General features: G+C 40.8%; 1 pseudogene; it reads right to left on the bottom strand.

The window, feature by feature from the left end:
• Positions 1-429: 429 nt before the first annotated feature.
• Positions 430-5,310, bottom strand: LOC115814465 (RNA-binding protein 15 pseudogene; annotated as a pseudogene).
• Between the last annotated feature and the right edge of the window lie 11,292 nt (positions 5,311-16,602).

Genomic DNA, 16,602 nt, shown 5'->3' with positions numbered 1-16,602 from the left:
ACGCCAGAGAGCAGTCACTTGTTAGAGACTGCCTAACACGAGGAAACACACTCACTCCGGCAACGGGGGGGGAGGGATTTGGGGGGGGGGGGACTAATCGCACAACCTGTCACCTCTCTTAAAAGTGCACACAAACTCCCCACCCCCTAGGGGGAGGCTGAGAAACGAATGGCCACTAACAATGTGGCGACTTAACAATGACGGCACACAATGATAGTCAACACTGAATGATTTAGAGGGAACATTTCCTCGAACACAACCACTCTTTCCTCCTCTCCTTGTGTGCATCCTTCTATGTCTGTCAGACAGAATCGTGGCCTTCGAAACAAATGAAAGGGTCACAAATGTTGTCTTCAACTCACCTCCGAGGCAGAGACAGAATGATTTTTTTCCCACGAAAGAGAAACAATTTATTGACACTGAAACAAAATCTATGAAGTGCAGGTGCACTTTCTCTCTGTTTGTTAACAGCGACTTGTCAGCCACGTGTGTTAAGATGGTTTCCATTTTTTTTTTCTCCAGAAATCAGGTGAACAGTACACAGAATAAAGTAAAATTCCACTTAAAACACGGGAGCTGGCATCACAAAGCAATTACATAACCTTAGAGCAGTCCTTTAAGGGAAGTGAACAAGGGGTACTTAAAGCGCCCGCTCCTTTTGGGCGTAATGGCGGGCTTGTATGCCATCTTGACGATTCCGAGTCCATTTGGGGTGACTTTTTATTCTCCTGTAGAATGCCTGGGTATGCAGTGTGTCCATGTGCATTTAATACAAAGGGTTTCAAGAGACAGATGAAGGCATGTTTTTTGTTTTTGTTTTTTTCAAAAAAGCAAAATGTGGTTAACTGAGCTAGCAATTAGACAAAGGAGGTAAAAGTTACGGCTGTAACACAGAGACAGGATATGCAGGTTAAGGAACAGTCATCCATAAATGTTACAATCTAAGAATATCAAATCAGAAGCCCATACTATTAAGAATGTATCCTATTCCTCTTTGGGGAAAAACAAAAACATTGGGAAGCGAAAGCAATCAAGTCCAAAATCAAATCCGCTAACTGACTTAAATATGAAAAGACCAAAATAACCACTGTAATTTGGTACATGGTAATTGTATATCACTTAGTTACAATTCACACTGTGTGGAAATAATGTTTAACATAAACCTGGCCTGGGCTTTTAACTAAGAACTGTAGATTAAATTAAAAAATGAAAAGTGAAAATGAAAGATTTTGCACAGCATTTAGAAGATTAGCTAAGCACGAGAAGATCTCAAGACCAGAATATGGGAATTTAAGTAAAAAAAACTAACTTTTGGAAGATCAACCAGTTGAAGGGAACAATTTTACACTTCACTTTTATGCTTATGTGGGCCATTCAAATTTGCAATTTACATGAAAAACATCAGTGTAAAAATGAAAGTTAAGTGTGCTGAAGTCTGTACGTTTAGGCTAAATTTTCATCATCTGACCTGACCTTAATGAAGCTGTATAGAGAAAAGTCCACAATGATCCAACACTAAAAATTCACCTTACCAAACATAAAACATTTCTGAAACATGAGAGAACACTGTAGGATTTGGGTTCTCCTGGCAGAGCTGGTGCCAGATCAAAAAGGGAAAACGGAAATGTACAACACAATTCACTGTGGCTATGGGAACTTCGGCTATTGCAGGGAATTAAACTTCCATATTAAGATGTTAATTTTAAGGAAATTAAATAACCTTTACATTACTTTGCTAATGCAGGAAGTCAGTGGCATGTACAAAAAAAAGTTACCTTTTTTGACTGGTCTGATCATAACGCGCTTTCAAGAAGCATAAACTGGACAGAGACTTTTGTACATTAATTCAGAGCAAAATGAATAACCATCAGATGAATTCTAATGTACCCTGATAACACATTCTCAATTCAGTAATGACATTTCAGACAATGATACTGTGATCTTCAAGCTTCAATAACATGTCCTGTAATGAGACATCTTTTTGCCAAATGTGATTACCTGAATTGGCACAAAAGTTACTCACAGACAGATTAATATTTCAGATGACACAAAGATCATACTGTGTGCTAGTACTATGGTTAAAGTATTAGGTCATCTCTAATCAATCAGATCATCCCCAGGAACCAATTCTTCAGACCAGCATGTTATAAAAACATTCGATTACTTTGTACAGTTGGTGGGAGGGCAAATAATTGTTCATAATTGCCTCTGTTAACAGCAAACTGAGTGATTTAAGGCCATAACAGATTAAATGTTGTGAAGTGCAATCGCGTGCAAGTTATTCTACAGATTCTAAAGACTGATGTAGTAAGTTTACTGAACAGTTCACCATTTCAAACTGATACATCAATTTTTTTTCCAAATGAACAGATAATGCACACAGACTTCTACTATCCCCAACAAATGTGATTTCTTTCTCTCTCTCTCTCTTTTTTTACCAGAAATGCAGGTTATCATGCATATTGACAAACATAATTATTTGAAAAGTTTGTTATTGTCAATAACATAAAGATTACATCAGTGTTGCAATGTTTCCTTTTTCACAGATGGCAAGCCCCGACTTGACTATACTCTATCACAGTGTTTACAGTGCTACCAATATATTACAAGCCAATTAGAATACTTCCATATTTGGGTTTTTTTTTTTTTTTTTTTTTTATGATGCTCCACGGACTATGACCATCACCAGGTAGTCTTCCTCTGTTTTGGCGAGGGCTTTCGCCGAGGCGTCCAAGTACTGCTGAGAGAAATCACAAGGCGGAAAGGCATGCAGGACTCCCGCGCCGTCCTTATCTCGACTGCCGCCTACAGGCAGGCTGATGACACCCGCAGCCTGCTTCTGCTTCAGGTATGACACGAGATTTTTCAAGGGCCGCTCCGTGGAGCTCCCCGTGTCGCAAGGACCCTCCTCCGAGCTCCCTGGCACAGCCAGGAGGACAGAGTAGCCGCCGGGGCCTGCCACTTTGATCCGCCGCGCCACCTCGTCTAGCTTGGGCTGGTCCAGTCGCAGACGTTGGGTGATCTTCAGCTGGGGTACCTGGCCGCCTGAACCACCATCCACCAGAAGGTCGCTGGCCACGCTCAGGTCACCTTCTAAAAGATGCATGGAGGTGGGGAAGCTGCTGTTCTTTAGCTGTAACATGCCCTGCCAGGCCAGGGACAACTTTTGGCCACCGGAACCTTGTCTGGACTGTTTGGAAGTTGAGGAGGGATGCTCAGCGCGTTCATCTCTCTTGGCAGGGCTTTTAGCAGAGTCACTGGATTTACGTTTGCGTTCCCGCTCGGCACCAGCCACGGGCTCCGCGGGGCTGAGAGTCCGCAAGCGCTTCTCGCCTGGGCCACGTTCCAGGCTGCTACGACGATCTCGACCAGGAGAGGGCCTGTCAGCGCGGGACATTCTCTCAGAGTCGCTGTACCTTCCGCCGTCTCGACTGCTGCCGCCAGGGCTGCGTTCCAGGGAGCCGCCGTGGCGACGTCGTATTCGCTCGCTGCTGTCTGGAGAACGTTCAAGTCGACGGCCGTCCTCCATCAAACGCCGCTTCCGGACTTGGTCACGGTTCTGTAGTTCACGCTCCCGCTCCATGGACCAGGCCGCTCGAGGTCGTCGCTCCCGCTCCAGATGCTCCAGGGGTTCAAAGAGGCCGCCTCGAACCCGCTCCCGAACGGCAGGGCCGGGCCACTCAGCAGTGGAATAAAGCTGATTCTCTCTGAAACGAAGTGAAGGTGGAGTCCTCTCTCTGACCCTCAAAGCCTCAGGGCCAGCACGGTGGACAAATGACTCGGCCACCAGGTCGTATGGAGGGAGAGGGAGAGGCTGTAGATACTGCTGCTGATAGCGGTGCTCCGTGTCAGCAAAGTCGACCCTAAGCCTCCTGTCTGGGCCTCCAAGTGGGAAGCCACGCATATGGGAACAGGCAGCCTGGGCAGCATCCAGGCTCTCATATTGAATGTAGGCCCACGCATCCCCCTTTCTGTAGTCTATAGTCCTGATTGTGCCAAAGCGGTCAAACTCCCTTGCAAGAGCTGCCAAGGGAACCCATGGGCCAAGACCCCCGACCCACAACCGAGTGGTCGGCGTCGGTTTGCCATAGCCAATTTTGATTGGATTGCGGCCCACTACTTTGCCAGACATTGAGATCTTGGCACGGTGAGCCATGTCCAGGTTCTCAAACTTGAGGAATCCATAGGTGCTACTTTGACCACGTGTGGGGCGCTTAATGTCCACCTCAGTGATCACTCCAAACCTGTCAAAAGCTCTCCTCAGATCACTCTCTGTCACTGTAATATCAAGGTTGCCAAGAAACAACGTCCTGTTTGCCCTCTGATCATCCTCAGGGGAGACAAGATCCTCTTCTCGAAAAGCTGCACATTCAGCAATGAAGGGGGGACGAGTCCTTGCATCATATAGAGAAAATTCTCTTTCTCTTTCCAGCTCCCTGGGAAGTGGCGGCGGAGGTGGTGGTGGTAGTCGACCAAGAGCTAATTGTTGCAATCTGTAGTCTCTGTAGCCTAGCCCTGTGGGGGACAGGGCTCTCTGGGCATGCAAATGTCTGTGTCCAGCAACTGCCGCGTACGAGTCTTTTTCTACAGGGGAGCGGCTCCTACGTCGGTTCATGTAAACAGCCTCAATTTTTAGCGGACGTTCATACAGCATTAATTTGCCGCGTGCATGTTTAGCAGCCTTGGCATCTTCTGGCCTTCTAAAATTGACAAAGGCAACTCTTTCGTCATTGACTCTACTAATTTTAATACTGACGTCCCCAAATTTCTTAAATTCAAGAAACAAACCATCTTCAATTTCCTCATCGCTCAGTTGTGAGCCGAGTTCACTTATTTTTAAAGTCTTGTACTCACTTTCAGGACTAGGGACTGACCTCGGCTCCCCGCGAGAATTAGTCCTTGGGGTGGGTTCCAGAGCGAGGCCACCGTGGTTCTTGCTGCTAGTGCTAGCGGCGGCATTAGCATAGCCGTGGTTGCCTCCGACTCGACTAGATACATGCCCGTCAATATCCCGACTTTCTCTTTTCTCGCCAAGCAAAGTCCTCCTGGCCGAACCTCCACCTTTGGCCGCATTGTTCCCGTTGTTGCTTCCAGAAACCGAAAGGGCTCCCATTTTCTTGCATGTAGCTGGGTGGCTTCCTCCCCTGTCTCGAATATCGTCCAAGATCCGTGAGCGTTTCTTTACTGGTGAACGTTCCTTCCCTTTCATTTTCAATAAAACACTTTAAATTCACAATATGTGACACTGAATTAGTATTATGTAGTGGATCAAAACCTATTTCTAAAGGTTTGCTTAATATTTCACTGTCGTTGTCGACTTGGTCGCCATTTTGAAACTATCCAATGTAAAACCCTCCCCCTTGCCTTGCAGTGGTAAAATGGGGCTGTTGCAAAACGATCATTGGTTTAAATATATGTCACTCAGTAGGTTTCATACGTAAATCCTGTCTTTCGATTTGTAGTTATTTGAAATGACAGTGTTAGAGACGAGGCTGATTTGAAGTGTCATAGAGGAAATCATGAACTGTTGTGTAAATCCGGTTGAGGTAGCTAGAAAAAACAGTTTAAAAATGAAATTATCTAAATGTAGGCCAAGGATATCACCGACATGACCAACATTTTTAAAGGAGAAGGTTAAGAATGCTAAACTACTTGCGCTAATATTGTTATTATTATACAGTTAATAATTCAGCGTAGCTTTTTCATGGGTCTAGAGCAAATGCTACATACATTTAGCTATAATGAATGAGGGAACGTGTGTGGTCATCATTAGGTTCATATAAAGCATTGCTTTCGATCTAGATATATTACTCATGGCTAAACAAAACACTTCAAATAAAAAAATTAGAAAAATGAAATCAAACACATTAAACTAGTATACATATACATATACATATCTCAAAAATGTATCCTAAAAAGGCATTAGTTCCAGAAAGCAATACAGCCTAAAACACAGCATTGGCTGTATGGTCCAAGTTAAGCTGCTCTCGGTGAGCGCAGACATTTTAATGGAGGTGAATGGATGAGCAAACTCTGAAACAGAGACAGCAAGGCTGATTAATGATGTCCACGGTGGCTCATGGGAGACAACATATTCACTACTGCAGTCTACAACTACAGACAACTCTATCTACCCCTGTACCGGTATTCAGCCAGGCAGTTACAGCACCACTCATGATACGGCAGAGACCAGTTTGTAATGTTGTCAACTACTTTCTCTAGTTACAGAGAGATTACTGATTCAGTACCAAGAGTGCAGTACACTGGTCAGGACAAGCAAAGATGGAAATGGTTGTTTGAAATGAAGCCTTAAATGTTCACTATATCCCACTGTTTATAACACATTAAAACCACATTTAGAAAGATGTTTGATTCGTACTTTAAAATAAAGCTGTTATGCTCCATTGTTTACTTGCTTATTTATAAGCTGTTGATAACGTGTAAGGGAGTTATAAGAATACCTTGGGCAGACCTTCGTGTTGTTTTTATGTGCTTGCAGACTTTTTAAAATTGTTCTCTAATTGTCTGGTTCAAATCAGTCTGGTACAAGTCATCTAAACTTTTTAAAACGCATTTTCATGTGCATGTAAATATAAATTTCTTCTCTAAATTTTTTGTCGTGTTGTTGCTCTGTTTTCATGGTCCATTTATCAAGACATACATCCATTACTGAAAAACCTTCCAGGTCCACATAACTCAAAGTTTCCATGGGTTTTTAAAAAGAAATAAGTGTGTATGTATGTGCTCATACTCCTCAAAGTTTAGGAATATGTGTGGCCAGTGTGCACACTGTATTCTCTTAAATTACCCTCATCTTTAAAGCTCATTAGTCAAAGCCTGTCATAAAGTGTTCCTTGTCTCTACAAATGGTCTAGTTCTAATGCAACCTATAATCAGTAGGTGGCAGTGTAACCTCACTTAATGCTTCAAACTGTGATGAAACAGTTTTTTTCCTGGAGCAGCACTAAAGATGTAGTTAAATGCAATGTTTATTCTATAAACTATACATTCTGGGTGCACACAACTAAGTCCACAATGACTGCACAAGCCATATTTAAGCAGACAGCTGTATACGCTTTGGGTAGTGAAAAGAACATGGCATTCTCTCTGATTTCATGCCATCTGTCGGAAGTATATGGTTTCAAGAAGGACATTACCACCTGTTGGTGTCAGTGAATTCTGGAACAAGACCAACCTCATTCTCACTAGACATGGACCATGAATATTGTGAGTGTATTGGCTCGTTGAACAGGGTACAAGAAGTTATAAAGAGAAAAGCAGTACTAGTGCTCAAAAAATACATGTTAGAGATATTGTGATGACAAACACGTAAGTACCATAAATAATCTGATTCCTTGACCCATTTTCACACCTTAACCAGTAGTTAACATTGTACATAACAAACTAGATATGTCATTTATAACATACATGACATATCTAGTGCATTAGTCAATTGATGATAATATCTCGAAATCAGTCATTAAAGTAGTAAAATAACATTTAAATAGATTCAGCGGACATCCACATTGCCTTTTCTCAGTCAAGCTTTAAATATACCCCACTCTGAGATTTGAAATCACTCAACGTATAGCGTTGCCTATTGGTTGAACTGATCCATGTCACAGCTCACTGTCTAAACATGCAAGCACCTTTGTGTTTTCCAGATTTTCGCATGTCTAAAATCCATCCAACACCAGTGAAATGACTTTTGGGACACTGTACTCTGATAAGCTGGGATGATTGGATTGAAGGAAACTGTCTGCAGGTTAAAAAAAAAAAAAAAAGCAAATCAAAAGGGTCTAGTGGTTCAAAGAAGTCATCAACAAACAGCAGTAGATGAAAGCTCTGTAATGCACATGGAAAAAATAAGCCTCCTTGGCAATCAATAACACAAAGTGAATCTATCTAATCAAAGAAGCAAGTAGGCAGTGGCTTTCCTGGGACATTTCTTTTAACCATCATTTTAAAGTGATTGCATGCTGGAAGTATCCATTATTTGTGTTTTATTTCCTGCATTTGATTACTGAGTTTGAATGAGTGTATAGCCTTTAAATAGATCTGTCTGTGGACATACTCCATCCAGACACTGATCACCGTTTATTTTGTTGTTGCAGTAATGTTTTGACAAACAACAATAATTTGCCATTTGGTGCCATTATTGGTAAGGATCTCTGATCACTTTGAATGACAAAAACATCTGCCATCCAACAAAATATTGCACATTTCCACAGTTAAGTGTTGAATTTGATAGACCTGTTAAGTACTCTTGCTATGCCTAACAGCAACAGTGAATGTTGCCAAAGCAAATAGAAACACTTTAATTATAGAACTGATGTAATTTACTTTCCAACTTTTATTCACAGAGTGGTAGCATTAAACCAGAGGACCTCTGTCACTCAAAAGCTTTTTATATATTTTAGATGATTAATTTGATGGTCCTGATTAGAATTGACATTAGTCAGGGGGATTGTGTGGGTAAATTCTGGATTCAGTTGAGGACTCCCATTAATGTACTTATCATGGGAATGTGCCACAGAACAAATTGTGAAGCGCTTCATGTAGCACTAGGTTCTTGAGCAGACATTGAACTGAAAGAAAAAGAGATTCTCACGCACTGTTTCCATACATAAACATTCTCAAAGAAGCCTGTCGACTAATAATTAGTGGTTGTTGTTGTCTGTTTCATTTGATGTTTCTTTGCTCAGTTGTACATTTACTGTCCACAATTTACTGTCCTCTTGCCAGGAAGTGCCACTGAGTGCTTTTCTAGTTCGTATGTGAGCCCAGAACTGCCATCACTCGATGATCCTAATGCCTCCTTTGATAATATATGTACTTGTTGCACCTCCAGAGCACTTTAATATGGGCAGGGAAGTTGTCTGTGAGACAGATCAATCTCCAAGGCTGTGACAGGGCACTCAGTGCCACCCTGCATTACTGTACATAATCAATTTAAAGACCAGAATAAACATATTGCATTATTAAGTTTGACTTGCCTATGAACAGTTAAAGCAGTGCAATCTGCATGCACTGCACCTGTGCCGGTGACATTTTTAAACCAAACTTCCAAATATCAAAACTCATAGGAACAGGTCTCAAAAATAATCATTTCCGACTGGAATTCTAAAGCAATTGAATTTTCATCCAATACTGCAACTGAACCTGAGGTTTTTCGGTTATGTAATCTCTGTTTAGTCTTTCACATACACTGAAATAGACATGCAATTAGAGTGTGCGGCCCGTAGTAATGGTAGGATTTTAAAGAGATTAAACCATTAAAAAGCAGGACCATTGGCATGAGATGTGCTCTCTGCTCTATGTCTGGGGTTCCCAACATGCCTCTCTCGGTGAGGCCATCTGGTGGAGCTCTGTTGTCCTATAGGCATGCAGTCACATGGCTCTGACACAGTCCAGGCCCAGCAATCTGCCACTCGGAATTAATATGGGCTTAAGTATTTATATAAAGACTATATGAGAGAGAGAGAAAAAAAAAACCCTAGATTTAAATCTCTTTCCATCATCCAGGTAATTGTACATCTCAAAGACAGCACCCGGAGCATTTGGATTTCAACTGAACATCGCTGACTGTGGTGTAATAAATAAAAACTATTTGAAAAACTGAAAGTCTATTACTCTAGTAGTTCTAATACATATATACTGATGTCATCATAATATCTAAAGTAAATTGTGCACGTTGCACTCAACCAATTGCACGTTGAACTCCACCACATTCAAATGCTTAGAAATATTATGTTACATTTTTGTATGGCACGGACATTATGCATGTCAAGGCATTAGATCATCAAAGACACTTACAAGTCAAACAATATTTCACTATGCAAGGCGAGTGGGTGTGAGTATCATGGTATGTCATTGCTGTATGCAAAGAGATGCTCTGTATCGATCTGATGATGCAGCAAACCTCCCAGTCAAGCAGACTCAGTAGAATGCTCGTGGTTGGCATGGCAGTCATAAGAGATAATCTCACTAACATGGCCTCATGAGGGGTTCATATGATGTGCTGATCTGGAGCATGCTGCTTCTAAACGATGTCTAAAACAAGCCCGGGTTTACAGTAACATTCAATCTGAGTGCCTGTGCACAAGGTTTTTAGTGGTACAGTGAAAGTTTACAAAATGATCTGATGTTAAAAGCGTGGGTGATAAAATGTTGAAAAAAGTGTATCAAAGGAGGAATGAATGGCAGAGAGTAATAGTTTTTTTTTTCATGTAGAATTGTTGTCCACGACAGAGAGATAATGGATGCCTTTTGCTCTGCCTAATTTTCATGATTTTATTTATTTATTTATTTGCTTATTCAGTTGATGAGATGTTATATTTATCCCTTTAGTTTCTGAATCTAAACCGTTTCCCCAGTAATGTCAACTTACATGTTTTATTACTACGTTTAAAAGATTTAAAATGTCTGTTTGTAACAAGTAATTAAATGAATTATACAGTCAGTGAAATCTAAATTACGCCTGTTTTATCTCCCACTGCATTGATTGGTCTTGTGTGAAACAGTTTCTATAGCCATTGTCTGATTGTGTTTCCTATGTTAATCAACTTCAGTGTTGTCTGACCAGACGCATTGCATAACTGAGCACATCTTAAGCTGAGAAATCCTGTGAGTGCATGACCTAATTTTGCCTGAGTCAGTATACCTGCAGAGGAGCACCATTCACAGAGGCATTCTGGGAAAGTGTGAGGGAACGTCACTTTTTCTTATACGGAGGTATAAGGAGGATCTTATAGCTTTGTCTTATGCAGTGTTGGGGGTGGAAGATGTGTGGAGTTTGTTTTTTTTTTCTTTTATTTTCCGCTTAAAGAAATAATCTGAAGAAATAAATGCAACTTCGAAGGTGGTGATGCCGGTTTCAGGGCATTATGATGAATGTAGCACAATAAGATTTGAAAACATCATTTAAAGGGGACATTGAACAAGGTCAGGTGCTAATATGTTGTGACCTTGAGCGAGGCAGTTGACCCGGTGTGCTACTGGAACAGTTATTGCGAACAGAAAAACATAATCATGGAATGAGCTACAAACATTTGTACATTTTCTGCTATCTAAATTAGAAAAACCTTGATGTCACAGTTAAGGTTTCAACAAAAGATAAACTTTTTTTTCACGGCATTCGTCAGAATTATAAATGTTGGATGAAGATGAGGAGTGTTAAAATAAGATAGAGAGCACATGAAAATATACAGGATAATCTATATCAAAATAGTGTACAGATTTCACTGCCTACTTCTATCCCTATGACTGTCTTCTCAATAGTATTTTATTTTCCTGTTGTGGATGGGGAGGGGTCATGGTGCCTCACTGGGTGACTTTGAATGTGCATCTGTATTTGCTGACGTAAAGGGGGGGGGGGAAAGCATTTTAAGCTCTCTCTATCTTTTTGTTGGGAGGAGAAAATGACCCAGACAACTCAAAGTGGTGAGAAGGAGAGAGGGAGAGAGGGAGAGAGGGAGGCAGAGAGGAAGGCAGGGAGGGAGGGAGGAATAGGAATGAGGGAAAAGTACTGGAAAGATGCTGCAGAGATGTGGGGTGTGTCAGCACACGTGATGCAGTGTGTATGAGGAGAGGCTCTGAAAAGGGTTTGTAGTGGAAATAATGGGAATCAAACTGGAGCCGAGACAGGTCCAGACAAGTGAAGGTGAGTGCTTGTCGAGATAGAGGTGGAAATGGGCTGTGATTGGTCCCCAGTGTGAGTATACTGACGTCAGCCGCAGAGGTTTAAATAAGGAGCATGAATGAGTGTTATCTTGGGAGAGATGGAAACAGAGTAGGGGTTGTGGGGAGGGGGGGGGGGGCAGAGACTGATGGTATGATGCAAAAACAGCAAATGCTTGTGGAAAATCTGCAAACCAAAGCATGAAACATAAACATTGTCAGTCTGAGAGAAGGGGTATAACAGTTCAATAATGAACGCAAGATGAGGATGTGACTTAAGGACAGAGATGCAGGAAATGGAAAGGTAGCACAAGCCCCAGTGGATTAAACACAATGCCATACGGAAGCAGTGGGTCACCTGCTAACAAGAGAGGGCAGCACCACAGCTGTGTCTGCAGTCTCAGAGGCCTAGGCTTAGCAACGCTGGAGTTTCACTATCTGCCACGACATTTAAAGGATCTTAAATGATTTTTTCAAATAACATGCTAATGAATGACTCCAGAAATGCCAGGTAACCGTTTATATTAAGGCCACAGAAGCTTCATAGTGGCTGAATTTTTAGAAATTCTTGACTCCAAAAGGGTATTTGTCCATGTGAGCGCTGATGTAATATATGAAACAGTCCACTTGAAAACGCAATTTCAGCTCTTGTTTTCTATGTTTCACAATCACTATCTGAATGTATGGAGAGTGATCACAGTGAAAATGGCATCCATCGCTACAACATGTGCTTGTGAAACTCATTTTAGTCATATGTCTGTTTTTTTTCCCCCTGTAACAGGTTGCTATGACAACAGGCCTCCCGATGAAACCATGTGAGAGGGAAGTGAGAAAAGCTCCACATCCATTTTGAGATGAGCAGCCCAGGCAAATACCTGTGGCCCTGCCCACCCACCTTCTACATCTACTCAGTCAGAAAGACAGAGACTGGAGTTATTATACCACATCATAAATAGAGTATACTATACTACCATACTGTAAATAACACAGCTCAGTTATTTAAGATAAACCACCATGGCCTTTCTTACAAAACAAAAATTAAGCCAGGAAAAAACTTAACAAGACACACCTAAACTGAAAACTGCTGCTAAACTCCATAACAACCTTTTCATTAGTGTTTATTAAATGAACTGAGGTTTTGAGGAAGACCTGTTCTTTTTTTCTATAATGATTACAATTCATTTTTAGGCTATATTATAAAAGGACAGGTGTGCACAATGGTCTTGTATCCCTATGGCTGTCTACAGTTTATGACATATTTAAGAAAATGCACAGGCAACAGACAAAGGCTATAGATAATGCTTCTGAGTTCAACACAAAGTAAGACCGCAAAAATCAAGCTATCATAGAAAGTGGGGAGGTCTTAATCATAATGCTGAAAATTCTAAATCAGATTTCAGAAAGATGGCAAATAGACAATGTCCCACATAGACGTGTTGCTGTCCAACAAAAGAGAGGCATATCAGGGCATTCATCAAATAGTACATCCACACCAAATGGCCCATAGGATGCAATGCCATCTAGAGATTAACTTTGAATAAAGTCCATCTGAAATAAACACAGATCCCATCTCATCAAGCAGTGCTGGATAACCAGAGCATACTCATACAATCTGAATTGTCAGTTATGTTAAATGAAAACTAAATCTGACAATGCTTTATTTATGAGTCAAACTGAAGTTGAAGGCGGTCTGATATGGTGCTTATTCGTTTACTGAAGCAGACATTTCGTGACATTTATGTACATCTTGTTTTGTAATTCTACAGCAAAAGGCACAAATTTAAACGACCTGTGTGTCAAAAAGAAGAAAAAAAAAAGACGTGGAAGGAAAAGCGGTCAGATGGTGTTGCTGTGGCAACTGATCCCAGCAGTTGGCTCTTAGGAGATGCGTCACTGTGCAAGGACAGCGTTGAGGTGCATCATGCTTGCAGTTTGCTTCTTGCATCATTCATTGAGAAGAACAGATGACGGATAGGCAGTAGAGGCTAAACCGCTTGAACAGTTAAGGTTGTCTTCTGTAGGAACAGTTTTATCCTTACATTGCCGCGGTCATTTGAAAAGTAAAGGGTTAATTAATTGAAATAGTGTACGTTTAAAAAAAGAACATGAACACTGGCAATGAGGAGATTTCAGTCACATAACAGGTAACAAAAAAGGTTACATGTCGCCATAAATTTCGATAAAAGGCCTAATAAAAATGTTATACGTCCGCTGTTGACATTATAAAATAAGCACATGAGATTATCGATGTTTCTCTTTATCCACAGTAAAAAGAAATGTGTACAGTCAAAATGAAAAATTTCCCCAGAGCCACCTCGTCTTCGGAGGTATTCAAGAACGGTCGATTGGATGACAAGTGATTTATGGACCTAAAGCCTATCAAGCCAGCATATAAACGTTCTGCAGTCCGCCTTACGTCTCACTGAAAACACAAAAAATTGTGACAAAAAAAAGGGGCAACGATGGCTACCGGCCACCTGTCAAGACCATGACACCTCATCCAACACTTGACAATTTAACTTGCCTCTGACTAAAAAAAAAAAAAACATCCGTAGATAGTACACTTTCATTCTTCTGTTCTACTTCCAAGTATCGTTTTTTTCTTATTTGCTGTTGTTTTTATGATCTCTTTCTTATCAAATAAACAAGATTTCTATCGGTTATCTGAGGTTTCATCGATTTTTCTGCCATTCACACTCACTTATTGCTAACCAACATGGTTAATAAATGGGGTGTTTACAATGAAATATTGAGCAGTGAGAGCAATTGAATTTGGGTGACGCAGACGTGCGTCAAGTTCCGTAAGCCTATACGTATGTGTCATGGCCACACGTGTCGTTGAATTGAGGGGGGTAAAGTTTTGCAGTTTTTCGTGTTTCAAGATACAGCAGTACTTTTCATCAGAGACTGTTTAATTGCAATGGTTAAAGGTAATATAACAGCACTTTAAAAAAAGTAATTTTAAGTGTACCCCAAAGCCAAGCCATGTTAACCTTATAGGATCGTATTTGTCCAAAAATTACATTTAAAAAAAATTCTGTTTGGTAGGGTGATCCATTCCTCTCCTGCGTCAGACGGTGCGCTCGCCACTCTGCATGTCAATTGTCATCCACAGCATCCTTACGTGCACATACGCCGGGTACCAGGCTGACTGGAAATTATCAGCGCGCGGGCATCGCTGGACTTTTTTCTCCGGGATGATAGAAACACGTTGTATTTACTCTTTAAGAAGCGGTGGACTTCAATGATTTTACAACGACGCATCCAAGGTAAATGAAATGCTCAACACGACCTACAGGATACGATTTTAACATCTCTGAAACTGCACCTGTACCTCCATTTTCGCCTATCACCACTTACGGATGTCTCGTCCATATTTGGATGACAGTTTGTGGAGAATCTCACCTTGATTAAAGAAATGCGAGCTAAAGAAATGTAGACTTGTATGTGTTGAAGTCTTGCTTATTTCTGTAGAAATATTGATAAAGGAGAGACACATCCTTTATACGGTAACGTATACTAAACGTTCCTCTGATGCTCTGTTAGAACAATGTACAGTAGGAAAACTATCGTGTATGTACATTTTGAAACTTAAGTGTTCTCATGGCTGGGAAACAGAAGGATAACTGGATTTTAAAACATTTATGTCTGTTTTTAAGAGGTAACGTGACCTTGGTGCTTATTGTGTTATCTTATCATATTTATAATTAAAGAGCAATATGCGTTGACTACCACTGGTGAGATGAAATGTACAATAAGACAAACTATGTGTGTTCTCCATTAGTCATGTCAAGAAACCATCTAGAAGGCCATTGAACAGTTTGATGTATGGTTGTTGCTGTGTTCCGCTTGTCGTTTTATTGTCGTAAATGTGAGGGATGTCCGATAGTACATGGCCGATAAAATTAATCACCTCCACTTACCTACCTACAGTTTCTCCGCCATCGCTTTGAGCTTTACATGTTTCCGACCTTGAGATCAACATGCCCGATGCTGGTTGAATTTTTTTTTTTTTTTGTCAAAGTTAACTTATTGACATATTTTTGTAATTGTTCAAATAAATGAAATTTCAAGGATAGTTTAAGACACGTTTTCAAAGGTTCTGTTTAAATGAAGTCTGCTATAAACTTAATACACCTCCATTTACTTGATGCTAACGTTATGATTAAAATAATGAATTGATTCTAACGCCTTTTATGTGCATCATCGTACTGAAATGCATGTGTCTTAGCTCCGTTAGGACGCCTTTTCTTTGGTGATATGATGTCATGCGTAATTATTTTATGAGACCCTTGACAGTCTCGATTACTGGGTTAAAACGCTCGTCCTAATATATTTGGGTTTCTTGGGACGCTCATTAATGTATGCTGTGCCATTTACTGTTTTGTGCTAACACCTGTCTCATACAAAGATTATGAACAGCAGTTACAAGATCGCAGGCTTTCGTATGGCCTGTTGTGTCATAGAGTCCGGGTCCAGTTATAGTATTTGATTTCATACAAGCTGTTTTAAACTACCTTAGTTAACGTTAACTATTGTTTCATTTAAACAGTGGTTTTGAAAAGACATTAAATAGGCCAATGATAAGCCTGTGTTTGAAAAGTTAAATCAGTTAATGGAGTCCTCATAAGGCCAGCCCCCTTTCTCTTAAATGTGTTTCGAACAGTAAATCTTGGGATCTTTTCAACGGCTCTACTCACTTGCACTTGGTGGGATGCTCTGTTGCTCTATGAGAAAAAAAGGGGGTCAGATTGTTATTAATGGTTGTGGGAATTTTGTTTCATGCTTTTACCGTCTAATGGCTGGGAGGTGTCAGGAAGGCATGGGCATCAGTTATCAGTTTTAGTCTGAGATATTTTATGAAGAGAGGTTTCCTAGCAACCAGACAAGATCAAACTGGAACATACTCATCATGAATGACAA

The sequence above is a fragment of the Chanos chanos genome, chromosome 6, assembly GCF_902362185.1.
Source record: "Chanos chanos chromosome 6, fChaCha1.1, whole genome shotgun sequence".
Taxonomy (NCBI): Eukaryota; Metazoa; Chordata; class Actinopteri; order Gonorynchiformes; family Chanidae; genus Chanos; species Chanos chanos.
This window is presented reverse-complemented; position numbering and strand designations above follow the sequence as displayed.